A 10,104-nucleotide genomic window follows, 5' to 3' on the forward strand; every position below is an offset into this window, starting at 1 on the left:
TTTGCCTTTCTCGTACACTAAGTGTACTGGAAAGGCTATATGTTCACTCCAAAAATGACTTTTTGATAGAAGGCCCGGAGGGTCGAGTCACACATACCAATCAACTCAGCTCGACGAATTGAGGTGATGTCTGTGTGTGTGTATGTATGTGTGTGTGTGTGTATGTATGTGTGTGTGTATGTGTGTGTACAAAAAAAACTCACATCACTTTTTGGCAGTAAACCTCATCCGATTTCAATGACCGACGGTTCATTCGGCGCGGAATCTGGTCCCATTGTTTCCTATTGAAAATGGTTCGGATCGGTTCAGCCGTTCCGGAGATATGGCCATTTAGGTGTTCCGGAACGGTACCCCAGGAAGGGGGCAGATATGAAAATGCATCAAACCTATGCATGCGACACATCAAACCACGGCATTTTCGATAACCTGATGAGCGGTAAGTAGAAAAATAGTCTAAGACCATATCTGAACCGGTAGTGTTCCGGAACCGGTTCCGGGTGTCCCGCCGGAAGTGGCAAATATCAAAGTGAACCAAACCCATGCATGAGACACATCAAACCACGGCATTTTCGATAACCTGATGAGCGGTAAGCAGGAAAATAGTCTCAGACCATATCTGAACCGGTAGTGTTCCCGAACCGGTTCTGGGCGTCCGGCTGTAAGTGGCCAAATATACAATTGTACCAAACCCATGCAAGCGACACATCAAACCACGGCATTTTAGATGACCTGATGGACAATGAGCAGGAAAATCATCTCAGACCATATCTGAACCGGTAGTGTTCCGGAATCGGTTCTAGTCGTCCCGCTGGAAGTGGCCGAATATACAAGTGAACCAAACCCATGCATGCGACACATCAAACCACGGCATTTTCGATAACCTGATGAGCGGTAAGCAGAAAAATAGTCTCAGATCATATCTGAACCGGTAGTGTTCCGAAACCGGTTCTACGCGTCCCGCTGGCTGGAAGTTGCCAAATATACAATTGAACCAAACACATGCATGCGGCACATCAAACCACGGCATTTTCGATGACCTGATGGATAATGAGCAGGAAAATCATCTCAGACCATACCTGAACCGGTAGTGTTCCGGAACCGGTTCTAGGCGTCTCGCTGGAAGTGCCCAAATATACAAGTGAACCAAACCCATGCATGCGACACATCAAACCACGGCATTTTCGATAACCTGATGAGCGGTAAGCAGAAAAATAGTCTCAGATCATATCTGAACCGGTAGTGTTCCGAAACTGGTTCTACGCGTCCCGCTGGCTGGAAGTTGCCAAATATACAATTGAACCAAACCCATACATGCGACACATCAAACCACGGCATTTGCGATGACCTGATGGACAATGAGCAGGAAAACCATCTCAGATCATATCTGAACCAGTACTGTTCCGGAACCCGTTCCGGGGTTCCCGCCGAAGTGGTTAAATCTGAAAGAGAAACAAACCCGTACATGCGTCACACCAAATAGCGGCTTTTTAGATTACCTAATGAACGGTCAGCAAGTGTTTCGGAATCGGTTTTGAGTGGCCGAAAGAGGCCAAATGTAAAAGTGAACCAAATCCAGGCATGTGACACAACAAATCGTGGCTTTTGCGATAACCTGATGAACAGTTAGCTAGAAAATAGCCTTACGTCACTGGTAGTGGTCCGGAATTGGTTCAGAGAGTCCCGTCGAAATTGTCAAACCCTGCATGTGACACCTTCAATTTGCAGCGTTTTTGGTTAACCGATGAGCATTTAACAAGACAATAATGTTAGACCATATTTGGTTCAGCCGGTAGTTACCCGGAATCAGATCCGGGTAGTAAAATGTAAAATTCAACCAAACCCATGGATGCGGTACATCAAATTGTGGAGCGGACCTGGTGTGGTGGTTAGAACACAAGACTATCACGCCGAGGACCTGGGGTCGAATCCCACTCCCGACATACTCACAAAATATGGGTTCTTCCTTCGGAAGGGAAGTAAAGCGTGGGTCCCGAGATGAACTAACCTAGGGTTAAAAGTCTCGTTAATACAGACAAAAAAAACATCAAATCACGAGTTTACGACTTATCGACAACCTGATGGAAAAATAGGGTCAGACCACATTAGATTTCCGGTAGTGTTGCGGGTTCAGCTGTGGCTTCGAAAGTGGTTAGAAGTAAAAGTGAAGCAAACCCATTCATGCGACATATCAAATCGCGGTGATTAGGTAAAGGTGAATAAATAGCAATAAAATATTCTTAGACCATAATTAGGAGAACCGGTAGTGTCATGGTCCATGACTCATGGAATCAGATCCGGCTATCCCACCGGAAATTACCAAGTATAAAAATAAACCAAACCCATACATACGACACATCAGATCGCAGATTTTTTGATAATCTAATGAACGGTTAGCAAGCCTTAGATCACATTAGAGACTAGCTGTTGTGTAGCAGAACCAACGTTCATGTGAAAAATTAAATCGTGGCTTTGTTTAATGGCCTGATAAACATTAGGTATGAACAACAGTGACGACTAGGTCCAAGTTCTCATATATGAGAACAAAATATAGACAAAACTAAAGCGATCTCATCAAATTGTACCATTTCAGATTCCTAAGGTGTAAATTTATAGCAGGATGGGTCAACGTTGAATGGAAAATAAGAATTTGATCGCGTCAACAGAAGATGGTGGCTGTTTTAAGGAATTTTGAGCTCTAAAACTAGGGTATCGCGCCACTTGGGCGGTGGCTTCTATATTCGTCTGTTTTCCACTATAACTCAGTCAATTTTGAACCAATTGACTCGAAATGTTGTACACGGGTAGATACTATACCTATCTCATCACATTCCAAAAGTTGTGTCAATTGGCTCAAATTTGACTGAGTCATAGTGGAAAACAGACGAATATAGAAGCCACCGCCCAAGTGGCGCGATTCCCTATGTAAAATAAGTGTATTTGGTATGGGAAATTTCTTTGGAGTCCACCAGAGTATCCAAAATAGCGGTACAAAGTCCAAGATAATGCCCCAGTATTCAAGTTAGTGCCTATTTTATAGGATTTTTAATTCTTGCATTATGGGCATATTTTGTATGAAAATATATCCAGAATTCAAAATTTGTAATCAGAAAACCCAAGCTGTGCGCTGTTTCACAAGGTCTGAGTTTGAATGGGGAAGAATTCTAGTCTTCGTCAAAAACTGGTAACCAGAAAATCATAAACGACATGCCAAAATTCAATACGGCGACTATTTTATGTAATTTTAGGTGCAGAGTCCAAAAATGAATACCAGAACATCCAAGATGGTGTCTCAATGTTCAAGATGGCGGTTAGTTTAGCTGGGGTAGATATCCGGAGTCATAAAATGATGACCGGAAAATCTAAAATGACGTTTCAAAATTTTGCGGCTTCATGACACTTGTTTTGTTTGAGTTTTGGATCGTTGTCTTATATTTTCTGAATATTGGATGTTATGCTAATATAAAATGTATTCATATTGAGTAGATTTAACAAGCAGTTTTCATTTTGTATTTATGTCAATGTCATATACATGTCGCTCGAGTTTTGTTGAAAGGATATTTTAAAGCACGAGAAAGGCACAATCACCGCTAGGTGGATTAATTAGGGTTTTTCTTTTCTGGGAAGGTATCTCGCAACAACTAATAAGGACTAGGATAAAGCCAACACGGATGGATCACTAAGCGGAGAAACACCAAACGTTTAACCCTACGGTATCGAATGTTGGATAGACGAAACATTGAAGAACAAACTTCGAGAAATACGATAGCTTACAGGGTACAATCCGATTTTTTTTCACGGGGAGCGTAAAAAATCAGACGTAAAAAAACGCGGTGGTATAACCGTCTACTCTCGTTGGATCGGCCGCTTCTAATCTGAACACTTTTTACTAATCTGCACATAGTTTAAATCAAAAAATGGTTCAAACGTCATTCTGCTCATGGGCCGGGGTGAAACGGAATGCCGAATCAAAACAAAGTAGCAAATAAGTTAAACAACAGTGATTTTTTTTATACCCACCGAGTTGCAAGAACTTTAAATAAAAAATAAACCTTTTTGGTTTGCATGAGGTGCCATTCAAGTCATCGAAGTCCTATGTAGTTTCGTCAAAACTTAAATTGTGAATGCAAGCATGCCGAAGGCTCGTTTATTTGATATGCTCATGATTTCCTACCAATTTTGAATCTCTTGATACTAATCAATTCAGGAACTCATGTAGACTTGTGAAAAAATAGATTACATTGCTCGACCAAATTTTACAAAATTTGGTGTTATGGAATGAGAAAAAAAAATAACAGGGGTTTGGGACCCTAGAAGTGTCATAGTGAAAGATTTTTTGAAAAATATTGGACCGGGTCTTCACACCGAAGTTTGTATGGAGAACTTGGGGTGTTCAATTGATATGTGCATTAGAACGTGCCGTGCATATTTTTAGGCGTTTTCGGTTTTGGATTAGTTTCGTTATTGTCTAACGCCTAAGTATACATATGCACAGCGTGTTCTAATGCACATATCAATTGAACACCCCAAGTTCTCCATACAAACTTCGGTTTTGAACTGTGAAGGCCCGGTCCAATATTTTTCAAAAATTCTATCACTATGACACTTCTAGGGTCCCAAACCCCTGTTATTTTTTTCTCATCCCATAACAAAATTTAGTGTTGAACGGTGTTATCGGTGTTACTCTCCATAAGCAATCGCTCTACAAAGGCTGACTTATTGAAACGCGAGGTCAGCCTTCCCCGATTACGGTCGATGACATTCGAATGTGGCCGTCTTCCTCCGTGCTCCACTCTGTATCTAATCGCCAGTTGGTCACTGTGCGTGTATCCATCGTCGACCCTCCGAGCTAGCGTTAAGACCTGAGCTCAAGAAGGTCACCGTTCCTACTGTAGTTTTTCTGTCACCTACGTTCACAACATCCACGTTCAGTCTAGCCCAGTGGTGCTCATCCTGCGGCCCGCGGGCCGCATGCGACCCTCCAAGCCTTAAGATGCGGCCCGCGGAGTATTTTAAGACGAATCGAAGTTTTTGAACGATTATTTGAAATAACTCGTTAAATTCATTAAGAAATCAAACAAACAAAAATTGCTGATCAATTTCACTGTGTTGAACACAAAAAGAACAATCCGTTCTAGCAAGTTTAGAAATCGCAACTCCGAAATATTTCGGTATTTCAGCTAAGTCACGAAGCCAGCTTACAGTTATTTATAAGTGGTACGAATCAAATGAAAGTTTGTTAAAAATGTAATCTTGAATCATTTAAAATTAGTTGCAGTTTTTAAGCGCAGTCAATGCAACGCTGAGCAAATATTTCACATTTCGCCTTTCCGAAGAACATACAAACACAAAGCACGAAGTTTTTGACAAAATTCTTAACAAATCTCAACTTGGTTGCCAATATAGTTTCATTTTCACTTACGAATCCAATTTGAATTATCCAAGCGAAACACTAAATTTTGTTATGGGATGAGAAAAAAATATACAGCAACATAGTCAAGTTTGGTTAGATTCCTACTGTGTTGAGAAAGTAACATCATTTAAATATTTGGGCTTAATTCTGGACTCAACGTTAAGTTGGGCTGATCATATAAAACATGTTGAGAAAAAAGTGTCATCGTTTTGCGGTGTGTTACGTAGGGTAAGTTATTTTGTGTCACGTAGCATTCTCCTTAAATTTTATTTTGCTCATATACACTCATGCCTAAGTTATCTTCACGGAGAAAAAATATTAGTAAACACTAACAAATTTCGGTTTGATTTAACCGGAACTTCGGGTTGAATTGAGCACAAACGGAGTTTTGGTTTGATTTTACTAACCGCGGTAGTTAAAACAAACTAACATTTTAGTTTGCTTTTTTCAGAGCTTCAGTGGTTAAATTCTACAAACATCCAGTTGGGATTACCAATCTGTTAGTTGTTTGATTTTGACAACCAATAAAACAAATGGTTCCGGTAGTTGTTTCAACTAATATTTGTGGTTTGTTATTAACAATTATTAGTTTGAAATAAACGGACTAAATTGTTGAAAATACTATTTGTCCGGTTGAAATTTCCTGCTCTTCCATTCCCTCTTTTGGAATACTTTTATTTGTGAATAATAAAAAAAAAATAAATTGATTGTTTTTTAGATATATTGGACATTTATTTATTTGTCTTTATTTACTAAATAATTTTACCCTCATTATAAGCTTCTGATGAGCTGCCCGGTGCCTGGTGTTTTTCATTCGTTAAATTCCGATATGTTTTGCCTGACGACATGGAATGTCTATCAATTCTTCCCCGTCTGATGTAGAAACGGATTTTTTGCTGCAGCTTCTCCAGATGCGCTAACATCCAGCGAAGGCAGCCAAGATGGCGTCCATGGGTCCGATGAAAGCTGAAGCAGCGCAGTCAGGTTTTGCGCTTCCACCACTGAGATCTATGACAAATTCAAATGAATACAAACTATGTTTGCATTTATTCATTAAGGCAACAATTAGAGCACATTACTTACTTGAAAATAATAAAAGTTGGCGGAACGAAGATTTACCTTCACTGTTCGACTATTCTTGCAAAGGGTTTAATTGAAACAGTACCAGATCCAGCGGTGGGATCCCATATCGAAAGGATAACAAATAGTTGGTTAGTTTCAACTAACCTGTTTGTTGTTTTTGCTCTCAACAAAATAATAGTTCGAAACAACTATCCGTTCGGTTGAAACAAACTAAAGTTTCAGATTGTTCAGCACTTTCAACAGCAGAATCTAAACAACCCGAATTTTAGTAAATTCAAACCGCACCAGTTGATTTGAAATAACCGATTTGTTTGTTGTTCCATATTAATCTTTCGAAAGTAGAAACAACAAACCTGTCGATTTGTTTCAAACCAATAATTCGGTTAGAAAACAACTAAAATGGCTTTTGATGTTACTATTACTCTGGTTTGAAAATTAACAAACGTGTTTGTTATATCAAACTGCACTAATTTCTGTCCGTGTTGTTATTACCTGGGGTCGTGCATCTAAATCTTCTCTAATGAAATTTCAAACTCTTCAAAATAGATGCCTTAAGACAATTTTCGATAAGCCTTTTCTATTTCCCACTCTGCAGCTCTACTCTGACGTTCTTCACAACATCCTCTCTATTCATAGTATGTGTAAATTGCAAACCGTAATTTTTGTTCATGATACGCTACATAATAATAAATTTCACTACAATATTCATATACCTTCAGTATCCCACAACTATTCAGCAAGACGTGCTAACAACTTATATCGCAGCAGAGCTTCCACAATGTTTGGTCAAAAACGAATTTCAATCATTGGTCCCATGCTGTTCAACCAATTACCAGAATACATAAAGCTTATAAGTGATCGCAATAGATTTAAATTTAAAGTAAAGCAATACATGAAATCGAATCTACACGACATTATTGGTTAGGTGAATTCAATTGGTCAATACATCAACTATCAGAAACACTTTTTGAGCTTTTAAGAAGCAATTTTCATATTCGTGTTTTTTTTTCTCTATTATTATATATTTAAGATAATAAGATATTAAGTGAATCCCTTAAAAGGAACTTCTGTTCCACTGGGACATCACGCCCTTTCCATCTCATAATTATATGTTTTTTTTATTAGTTTCTTATATGTTTGATCTCAGCTCCTCTCCTCTCCTCTTCTTGGCGTAACGTCCTCACTGGGACAAAGCCTGCTTCTCAGCTTAGTGTTCTATGAGCACTTCCACAGTTATTAACTGAGAGCTTCCTCTGCCAATGACCATTTTGCATGTGTATATCGTGTGGCAGGCACGAAGATACTCTATGCCCAAGGAAGTCAAGGAAATTTCCTTTACGAAAAGATCCTGGACCGACCGGGAATCGAACCCGTCACCCTCAGCATGGTCATGCTGAATACCCGTGCGTTTACCGCCTCGGCTATATGGGCCCATGATCTCAGCTCATTTTTTCTTATTCACTTGTATTTGTGGTTTGCTGCTCAGATTGAGCTGAGATAGTTAAAAAAAAAAAAAAATCCTGAACGAACTTAAAGAAAAAAAACCTCAGGCGAGATTCATAAAGCGTCTCCAGTGCCCTTTTGGAGTAACTTTTGGATACATTTTTGGAGAAACTCCAGGAAACATTAGGGGAGACTGAGGAGACTTGATCCCTGGGGAGACTTGTTCCCCCCATATTTTCTCGGAATCAAAAACATTTTTCTTCTAGCATATTTTTTCCAAAACTACTCCTGGACAAACGACTATGTTTTGGCTACAAGTGATTTCGATTCTACCATGCTTTATTTTTAACGGCTGATGGTTTGTTTTCAGTCCTTCAGAAATCTTTTAGGCGATTCCGAAAAATCTCAATAACTTTGTGAAAATTGAACCAAATCGTGTCAAAATTTCACTGCACATAGTTTGAATAAAATACTTTCAAACTTATTTATCCAAATAAGGCTGTTGTTAACATATTTTAATTAATTCAGCTTAGTATACACAACAGTGACATGGGGAGACTTGATCCCTCGAGGATTACACACACATTATACATGTGAAAAATAAAGTTCTATTCGGAAGCCTCTATTTTCTTGGAATTCTAGTCTATTCAACGATAAAATGTGTCAGATAATTATAACTTTAGTACAAACCAAGAAAAGGGGGATCAAGTCTCCCCATTTTAAAAATACGGCATATCCTTAAAAATTTAAAGAAATCTTACAATTCCAAACACTTCATGTTCATCGAAAATACAAGAAAACTCGAAAAGAAAATGAAAAGGAAGACTCTGGAATTATTTTCCCTTTAAATAAACCATGTGCTCAAAGGGGGATCAAGTGTCACCCATTTTTGAAAAATACATCATGAGACATGCCTCCATAAAAACGCAGTTTTGAAAACTTTAACAATAATTTAAAGACCTTCTGTTGTGTATTAACTTGCAATAGATGTTTACCTGCCATTTTGAACGGAAATTGGATCTAGTTTTGTGTTTTTTCTTGAAGTTTCAGGTAAATTAAGAAAAAGGGATCAAGTCTCCCCAGTCTCCCCTATTGGAGAAAAATTTTAAGCAACTCGAAGCGAAATACATGGAGAAACTCAAAGAAACATATGGAGATACTCAATGAGAAAGTTGTGGCGATAATTCATGGAAATTATAGGAGCATCTCCTAGAAAAATGTTTTGGTGCCACTTTAACAGAAATTTCTTTTACAACTTTAGAATAAATTCCTGGAGCAACAAAAAGAGATTTTTCAGGAGTACCGTAAACTGGGGTGTAGTTGATCAGTGGAGTGAACCTGATCACTCAATTGCCCAAGAACATCGACTTTCAAGGAAGTTATTATTCCATTTTAATGTTACGTCATTGGATTGCGAATGGTTAAAATGGAATGTTGCTTCTTTGAAAGTCGATATTCTTGGATAATTGAGTGATCAGGTTCACTCCACTGATCAACTACACCCCAGTTTACGGTAACTACAAACAAGATTCCAGAACCAACTGCATCAAGACACAAAAGATGCTTAGAACGGCTGAGGAAAATTTGAAGCAACTTATGCAGCAACTTTAGAAGATAATGTTGAAGAAACATCCGGAAACAATTGTTAAAAATCTAAATTTTGAAGAAATTTAATGATGAAGTATTGCATCAACTTTAGAAGAGACTTATGGAAAGAATTTAATAAAATTTTCAAAAAACTCCTGAAAAATTTTCGGGAAAATCCGGAAGCTATTCTAGGAGAAATTCTTGGAAACGAATAATGAGGAATTTCTGAAGTAACTTCAGGGCAGTTCCAAAGGCAAATCTAAGAGATTTCACAAGAAATTTCAGGAGAAAATCCAGCAAACCTTTTTGGAGCGATTCAAAAGAAATTCTTGCAAAAGCTTCTTGACAAGTTCTTGAAGTGGCTTCAAGGCAATTCTAGGGGCAACTTCTAAATTGATTGTTTACATTTCAATTTGAAGCTCAAACGTTTTTCTCAACCAAACTTATGATTCTAAATTGAACAGTTCAGATTTTTAATAAATATGTTTTAGAATTGTTCTTTGTGTTGTTTTGTGCAGGTCGATCCCGAATTGCAAATTTAGCCCGCGGTATCCTCCAGCCTGAGCACCACTGACCACTGG

The sequence above is a fragment of the Aedes albopictus genome, chromosome 1 (assembly GCF_035046485.1).
Source record: "Aedes albopictus strain Foshan chromosome 1, AalbF5, whole genome shotgun sequence".
NCBI lineage: Eukaryota > Metazoa > Arthropoda > Insecta > Diptera > Culicidae > Aedes > Aedes albopictus.